The 7,169-nt window shown below is 31.7% G+C and overlaps 1 protein-coding gene across 1 annotated transcript in view; it reads right to left on the bottom strand.

The window, feature by feature from the left end:
* The window catches only part of LOC130649660 (uncharacterized), a 39,192-nt gene extending 36,732 nt beyond the window's left edge, over window positions 1–2,460 (bottom strand). Inside the window, exon 1 of the mRNA XM_057455998.1 lies at window positions 2,035–2,460. The gene's annotated coding sequence lies outside the window, so the exon portion shown is untranslated. The remainder of the gene's footprint in view (window positions 1–2,034) is intronic.
* Between the last annotated feature and the right edge of the window lie 4,709 nt (window positions 2,461–7,169).

Genomic DNA, 7,169 nt, shown 5'->3' on the forward strand with positions numbered 1-7,169 from the left:
TGATAAACGTTTTATCTCTCTAAACCCTTTCCATGGGTTATTAGGATCGCCAACATTGTCTTATAGTTCTGGTGTTCTTGTATTGAATCCCCCAAAGTTTTACAGGCAATAAACGATTTGAGTAAACCATTGCTTGGTTGGTACACAGGGATGAGTCATGTTAAACCAACGCCTTTACTCTTCAAGAGCTGGTGGATAACGCGGGTTACAAATTACGAAATAGAATAAACATGAAGGGGGTGATTTATACAGAACCATGGCTTTATGGCTAAATCGAGAGTTCGCAAAGAGATAAAAAAATCGTTATTACATTGACGAATAGGGGTAAAATTTCAATAAGCTACTCTACAAGTATTTCGATTTATTCATTCTACATTCAGGCTAAAGTTATTCCAATCTTTTTCTTTTAATTGCCGTCTCCACACCCGTTTTAATAATTCACTTTTGCGAGAAAATTTTAGCACTCATACAACTGTTTTTGCGAGAAAATCTTAGCACTCATACAATTGTTGTCATATCGCAAGAAGTACGTTTTAAAATGCGTTATATAGAAATTTCTCTCGGGTAAAAAAATTCTTTAAATGCACTGATTGCAAAGATGAACCTTGTATTTGGGTGTTAGTTAAGTTATAAAAAGGGGAATGTCTTAAATATGATCCAATGTTTAATTTAACGCTTCATCAATACTTCAATATCTATCAACGTTTTAGCAACTTCGTCTGTAGACCCTTACTTCTAAAAAGTTGATATTCTAATACTGTATAGCTGAATATATTTCATATTTTATCTTATTTCGTGACAGAATATAAATAATTAATCAAAGCAAAATTTTCAACGTATGTAATTGTTAACATTGTTCTCGTTATGAAGTTCTAAAGACGTTTCTGACGAGTTCTGAAATGTTCTTCGGTAACGTGTTTTACGATACCGGTTACCGTGTTGTTTACAAAAAAAACACTTATTTTCACGTTTTCGTGAATTCTGTGAAAAATTCCAGAGGGGTTTGTGAAACTAACAAAAAGTTTTTCTGTCCAACTGGAGGTTCCGTAAAAAAGGGGGAAGGTTATATTTTTAAAAATGCTTTGAAAATTACCATATAAATGTTTGTTGTAATAAATGTCGAATTATTATGAGAAAATTATTGCGTTGTTAAAATATATAAAAAGTATTTGGGCGTGCTTTCTTTTTCTCTGATCCCACAAGATCGGCATATTATTTGGCAAAAAAGAAAGGGAATTTAAATGAATTAAAAATCATGTAGTTTTCACCACATTAGTAACACTCTTATGCACATTGTCTTAAGCTTTAATGAATTTAGTTTGTTTCGCTAGAATTAAAAAATCTAACACTGGGTAAGGCTTACTTTGTCTTAAAGCTCAAATTAAAAACAGATTCGCAAAAAGAATTTTTCTACTCAGTAGAGATACTTTTAACTGTTCGTAAATTATTCAACGTGACACATGAAACAGAAATACTGATATCCGCGCTGGAAACCGAAAATATGCCCTGGGATGAGACTGAGGAGTGACAAAAATGTTGGGAATTTGCAATACTTTAAAATTGTTTCATTTTCATCTCATTTTCTATGTTTTTATATCATGAGATTTGTGATTATTATAAATTGCTTGACTAAGATAAAAGATATATTGCAAAGTGGATGTTTTTTAATTGCTGTAATTTGTTTTTTTAACTTCCCTCTAAATTTTATATTCTGATTTTAACCAACATATGAATATTTCACATCATATTAAAATCTATTTATTGTCAACCTTATTTTGTTTCAACTAACCAAAGGGAAACGTTTTGAACTCCAGCCTGACTCTTTAGTTTCGAATGGTCGATTTAAAATATAACTAAAGTTCTGGAATATAGTTTTCAAGGAAAAGCAACGTCAGATATTGTTCGTAAAAATGTGGGCAAGGACACTCAGTATTGTTGCTTAATACATGTCTCCCAGAAAGGTTAACATTTTTAATACTTTTCTAATTATCAAATTTTCCCATTTTCTAAGTATGTATTTAACTATTTACTTACTTTACGGCTATACTTTGGTTTGGTCGCAGTTTGGTTATATCACATTTCTTTTCTTTTTTCTTCTTTTTTTGATTTCTTCTCTTTTTTTTCTTCTTCTTCTTCTTCTTCTTCTTCTTCTTCTTCTTCTTAACTTTAAACTATTTCATATGTATTTATTTTTTTCTTTGTTATAACGTTATTAATAATAACATATCGACTCTTCAAAAGATAATAAAGAACGACAATAGAGGTTTCAGTAAAGTAATTAAGAAGTGTTGGCTGGGTGGTATTTTGTCAAAGAAAAGAAAATATGATGTGAATGTATGTTCCACAATATTTTAATAGGAAAGTGTATATACGTGTACAAAACTATAAGCAGTTTATTTATTTGAATGTTTTCTCAGAACTTTCGCTGGTAACCTTGTTCGATTCTCTACTGAATATTTTTTCTTTAATATTTTTGGTAATTTAAAATTTTTACTAAAAGATTTATAAATATTTAATAATCGCTAAAATATTAATCAGGTTATTTCTTTATTTGAATAGATTGAAGGTAATATATTAATTAATTGTTCCTAAAAGAAGATTTTTCGATGAGGAACTTTTAATTATTAAAAAGTTCAATCTTTAAACGAAAAAACGAAAGAAAAGCATGTTGGCCAAGTTGAAGTTGATAACGTGATTACAATTGCTTAAACCATTCCATTTAGTTTCACGTATTTCTGTTTTATGATTTCTAACATTTAGTAGCTATTTTGCTTAAAAAAAGGTTGAGAGATGTTTTAACTAATTTACATAATTTGAGTAGAACTATGCAAATCACTCCACCAAGCAAAACGAAAATTCAAGAAAAAGAAAAAGAAAAAAGAAAGCAAACAAATAACCGAGAGAACCAAAGAGAAAAGAGAAAAATTTCTTGTCGGTATCTCACGCAGAAGTTTTCTACCATGATATCACTATGGAAACGCGGTCGATAGCAATTTCAAAAGATAGAATTTGATATCTTTGCATCCATAATCTATGTTGCAACTTATGATTGATGATACAACATGTGGTTTGCCTTGGATACGCTATGTTTGTACCTTGTACGTCACGTTAATAAGAACACGCTGACAAAACACCAAAGGCATCCCTGTTAATCCCGGTCACCATTTTAGGAGAAAAAGTTAACTAAAAGAAGCAGAAAAGGGCCTTCTAAAAACATTTTTAAAAACAAAAATACTCACTGTAAGAATTTTATTTCAATTAAAAAGAATACTTTGTTGCGACTTCCAAGCCTCGGTAAAATTTTTACTGGCAAACCCGATGATTTTTCAACTACATTTTTTTATTAATTTTATATTCCTTATGGCCATTTTGTAGCCGTCATACAGATAACGTCAGGCGTATTTAGGGATTTGATTTTCACATTGAAAGAAATCATATAAGCGAGTATGTGTCCTGAAAAAAAAAAGAAAAAAATACAGCTGTTTAAAGTATTCTTGAACAGCTTTCTAATTTAGTTCTGGCTTCTAAAATTTACTTCGCAAATAAGACAAAGTTAGTAAAATATTATTCTTTTATGAAACTGTTTTTTTACACCTTAAAATTAAAAAAATCATCTTTATCATTGCAGGTTTATCATTGCAGGCTTATCATTGCAGGTTTATCATTGCAGGTTTCAACCTCGTTCCCAGGGCAATTTTTCGCTTTTTTGATCCGTCCGAGATTGTCGGAAAGAGAAACATGGGCATGGGGACGAGGTTGTGCTGGTTTATCATTGCAGATTTCAGCACTTCGGCTTTTATGCTTTTGAGATAAAGTTGTCGATATGGATGTATAAATCACTAAAAGTAGGCTTTCTGTGTACCTGAGTAATTTAATTCGAAGTTATGATTGCTGCATGTAATCTTAAAGTAAAGGTCTAATGTAACACCGCCAAAATAAAAAAAGACCTCACGCAAGACATGCGAAAATACATTTTTTTGGCTAAATTCATGATTATTATTATGTAAGAACAGAGAAGTGTTATTTTAAAAAAAAAACACACTGTATAATACATAAACATTAAATTTATATGTAGAGAGTATTTGTGTTTTATACTGTGATTTCTCTTTGTCATGACAACGAGCTAATTTCTTCCATTATTTTAAAGTTCTTGGTTTTCGTACTGACTAAAAGCTTGAATTTTTGTTAAACATCTACTGTCACTTTCCTTTCGTCCAACATTTAGAATACACGAATTTCAGAGTTTTTCTGCAAAACATTAACATTTAATGGGGTATTCCATTGACCGGAGAAATAAAATTTTGAAAAAAAACTCTTTTAGACTTGTTTGTGTTAAACAACTCTTGAAATTTTCTGTGCGTCATTTTACGCACAAATCTTTAAGTGCAGCTAGCTATACCACTTTTCCAATCACCTTGACCATAGATTTCAATTTTTTTATTTATTTTTGAGTGAGTAGAGCAAATGTGATAAATTATGTAGCTAGATAAATTAGTTTGGTTATGGGAGCATTAATCATAACAAGTTTTCATAATATGTTGTTCCCAAAACAAACTTCTCTGAGTATATCACATAACATTTTACACGCCTTTATGTCCCTTTAAACTTTATTTTCGTTAATTATGAAAAAAAAATTTTCATGCTACTAAATTAATAACATCTGACGAAATCCTGAAGTTCTAATTGTGAAACTTCACAAAAGGATGTAGGATACATTACTGCAACCACTTCTAGTTTGGTTGTATTTCGTTAATTAGTAAACAACACTTTCAACCCTCCACAAGCTTCACAATGGCGATTTTCAATACCTCCACATTATTGTTTTTCATGTGATTTGTCAATGTACCAAGATACAAGTAATATTTTAAGCAAAAAAGACTCAGGCGAGCAAGACGAATCTATAATTCCATTGTTATTAAAAGCAATACAGAATTCGAACAGAATTTGAATGGCTTCGAAATAAAATGTTTCTCCTTCTCTATTTTTGTTCTTCTAGGTTTTAAGGATTCTTTTTTTCTTTAAGGCTTTTCTTTTAAATTAATTAGAGTGTTAAAAATTAAATTGGGATGAAAATAACAAACTTTTCTAAACATAAGGGACTTTACTCTCAAACAGAAATTATACAAAATGAAGAGGCTGCCTCACATTGCATCCTTAGAAATATGAAGTATCTTTCAAGGCAGTGAAAAAATTTCAAGTAAGTCTTTAGCACTATAAAAAAAATTGTTTTGTTAATGATGATTTTAAGAAAAAGAACTTGAAAACGTACACGGAAAAAGAAACGGCGCTGGGTTCGCACAATTTTTAATGACCGCAAGAAAAAGGGGAGTTTTTTATTGCTGGTTAAAGATATGTTTTTGTTCGACAGTGAATATTTTTTAAAAAATTTCGTATGTCGTGTCAAAAATTAGAGCTTTTGCTCTCTTGGGTTGGTCCGTTTATTTCAAAGTCATTAAAAATTCACCCAACCACAACACCTGCTGAGCGCCTGTGCATTACTCTACGTTATCTTGCTACTGGGGATTCTTAATTCACTATAGCACCAAGTTATCGTGTAAGTGTGCAGGATAATTCGAGAGACACAATGAACATTATATGGGTTGTTCTGTGTGAGGCTACATGCGTGCACCTAATTCACCAAAAGAATGGTTGCAAATTTATGGAACTATGGAACTTTCCCCACTGCCTTGGAGCCATAGATGGCAAGCGTGTGGTCATCCAAGCTCCAAGTGCAAGTGGGTCCTTGTTTTTTAACTATAAAAAGTCGTTCAGTATTTTAATATCGGGAAAATAGGTTAAATAAGAACACGTGTTTACAATATATCTCTGTTTATCTCTATAACTCTCGTGTCATCTAAAAATGATTTGTCATCAAAAGCCCAAGTCCTCTCCATCGTATTGTCTTACTAGCTACGTGTATCGTCAAATATGAATTTATTCTTGTGGATATTGGAGACGCTGGACGCAAAAGTGACAGTGGCATATATAAAAACAGTCCACTTGGACAAGCAATAGAAGAAAATCTTTTGGGATTTCCAGAGGAGGCTCTTATTCCTGACTAGAATAATGACATCAAGTTTCCGTACATTTTTGTTACTAATGAAGGATTTGCAATTAAGGAGAACATGATGAGACCTTAACTTGAGTGAATTTATTTTAGTTAGTTTCACCATTTTTACTCATATGACGGTGCTTGAAACACGATGTTCGATATTGAGGTTGAACTAGAATCGGAATCATCAGATAGAAATTTTAGCTGATCATAAAAATTACAGCAAGGTAGGCGAGTTGCTTTCGAGCCTGATTGTGTCATTTTTGATTCGGTTAGCTTTGCAAGGCATGTAACCATCTCTAATATTCTTCCTAGTATGCCTTATCTCTTTAACTATAAAAATTAAAATTGTTATGACAAAAAGCTAGGTTGCGACTTTCAGAGCTACTAAAAATATCAACTCAACATCTAAACTTACCGGTAAAGGTTTCTCAAAAGCTTCTGTATATGTTTTGCCACGTTAATTTCTTCGCATTATAGACAATTAATTCTGATATATATCACAACCAAATCTGGGTATACCGAGGGCTTTCCTTTGTTACGTGGTGTCATTCGTAAAGAGTGAGCCAATGACTTAAATTTTTAGAACTTACGTAGAGGGCACTTTGGTTACACTCGTAAGCGCAAGAAATGAACACATAGAATTTGGTACTTATTAAGCTCGGTTCCCACTGTGGTTTAAGTGTAAATATAAAACCTTAGATCAAAAAATTTTGATATTGTGGTTTAAAGTTCAAAGGCGCCGACAAATGCCGAAGGAGTTTTCAACGATTTTAGGGCACATTTTGCGTATTTTAAGACAGAAGAAAGAGAATAAAAAATGACAGAAAAAAACTAAGTTTGGTACAGGAAGAGAATCTTAGCGTACTTATACGCCAGTATCCAGTGATTTTTGATAAATCACACAAAGGCTACCAAGAGAGAAACGCTACATGTTTTGCTTTTAAAACACAGTGGGAATGCTCAGGTTTTATTTTAATTTTTAAAACACATTTAAAACCTTTTAGGTTTTATATTTAAACCCAAGTTAAACCACAGTGTGAACCAAGCTTTACAAAAATACCAATGGGTTTGTTTACAAAAGAGAACAGCCTCGATGTTGTTTGATGTTGTTCTT

The sequence above is a fragment of the Hydractinia symbiolongicarpus genome, chromosome 7 (genome assembly GCF_029227915.1).
Source record: "Hydractinia symbiolongicarpus strain clone_291-10 chromosome 7, HSymV2.1, whole genome shotgun sequence".
Classification (NCBI taxonomy): Eukaryota; Metazoa; Cnidaria; class Hydrozoa; order Anthoathecata; family Hydractiniidae; genus Hydractinia; species Hydractinia symbiolongicarpus.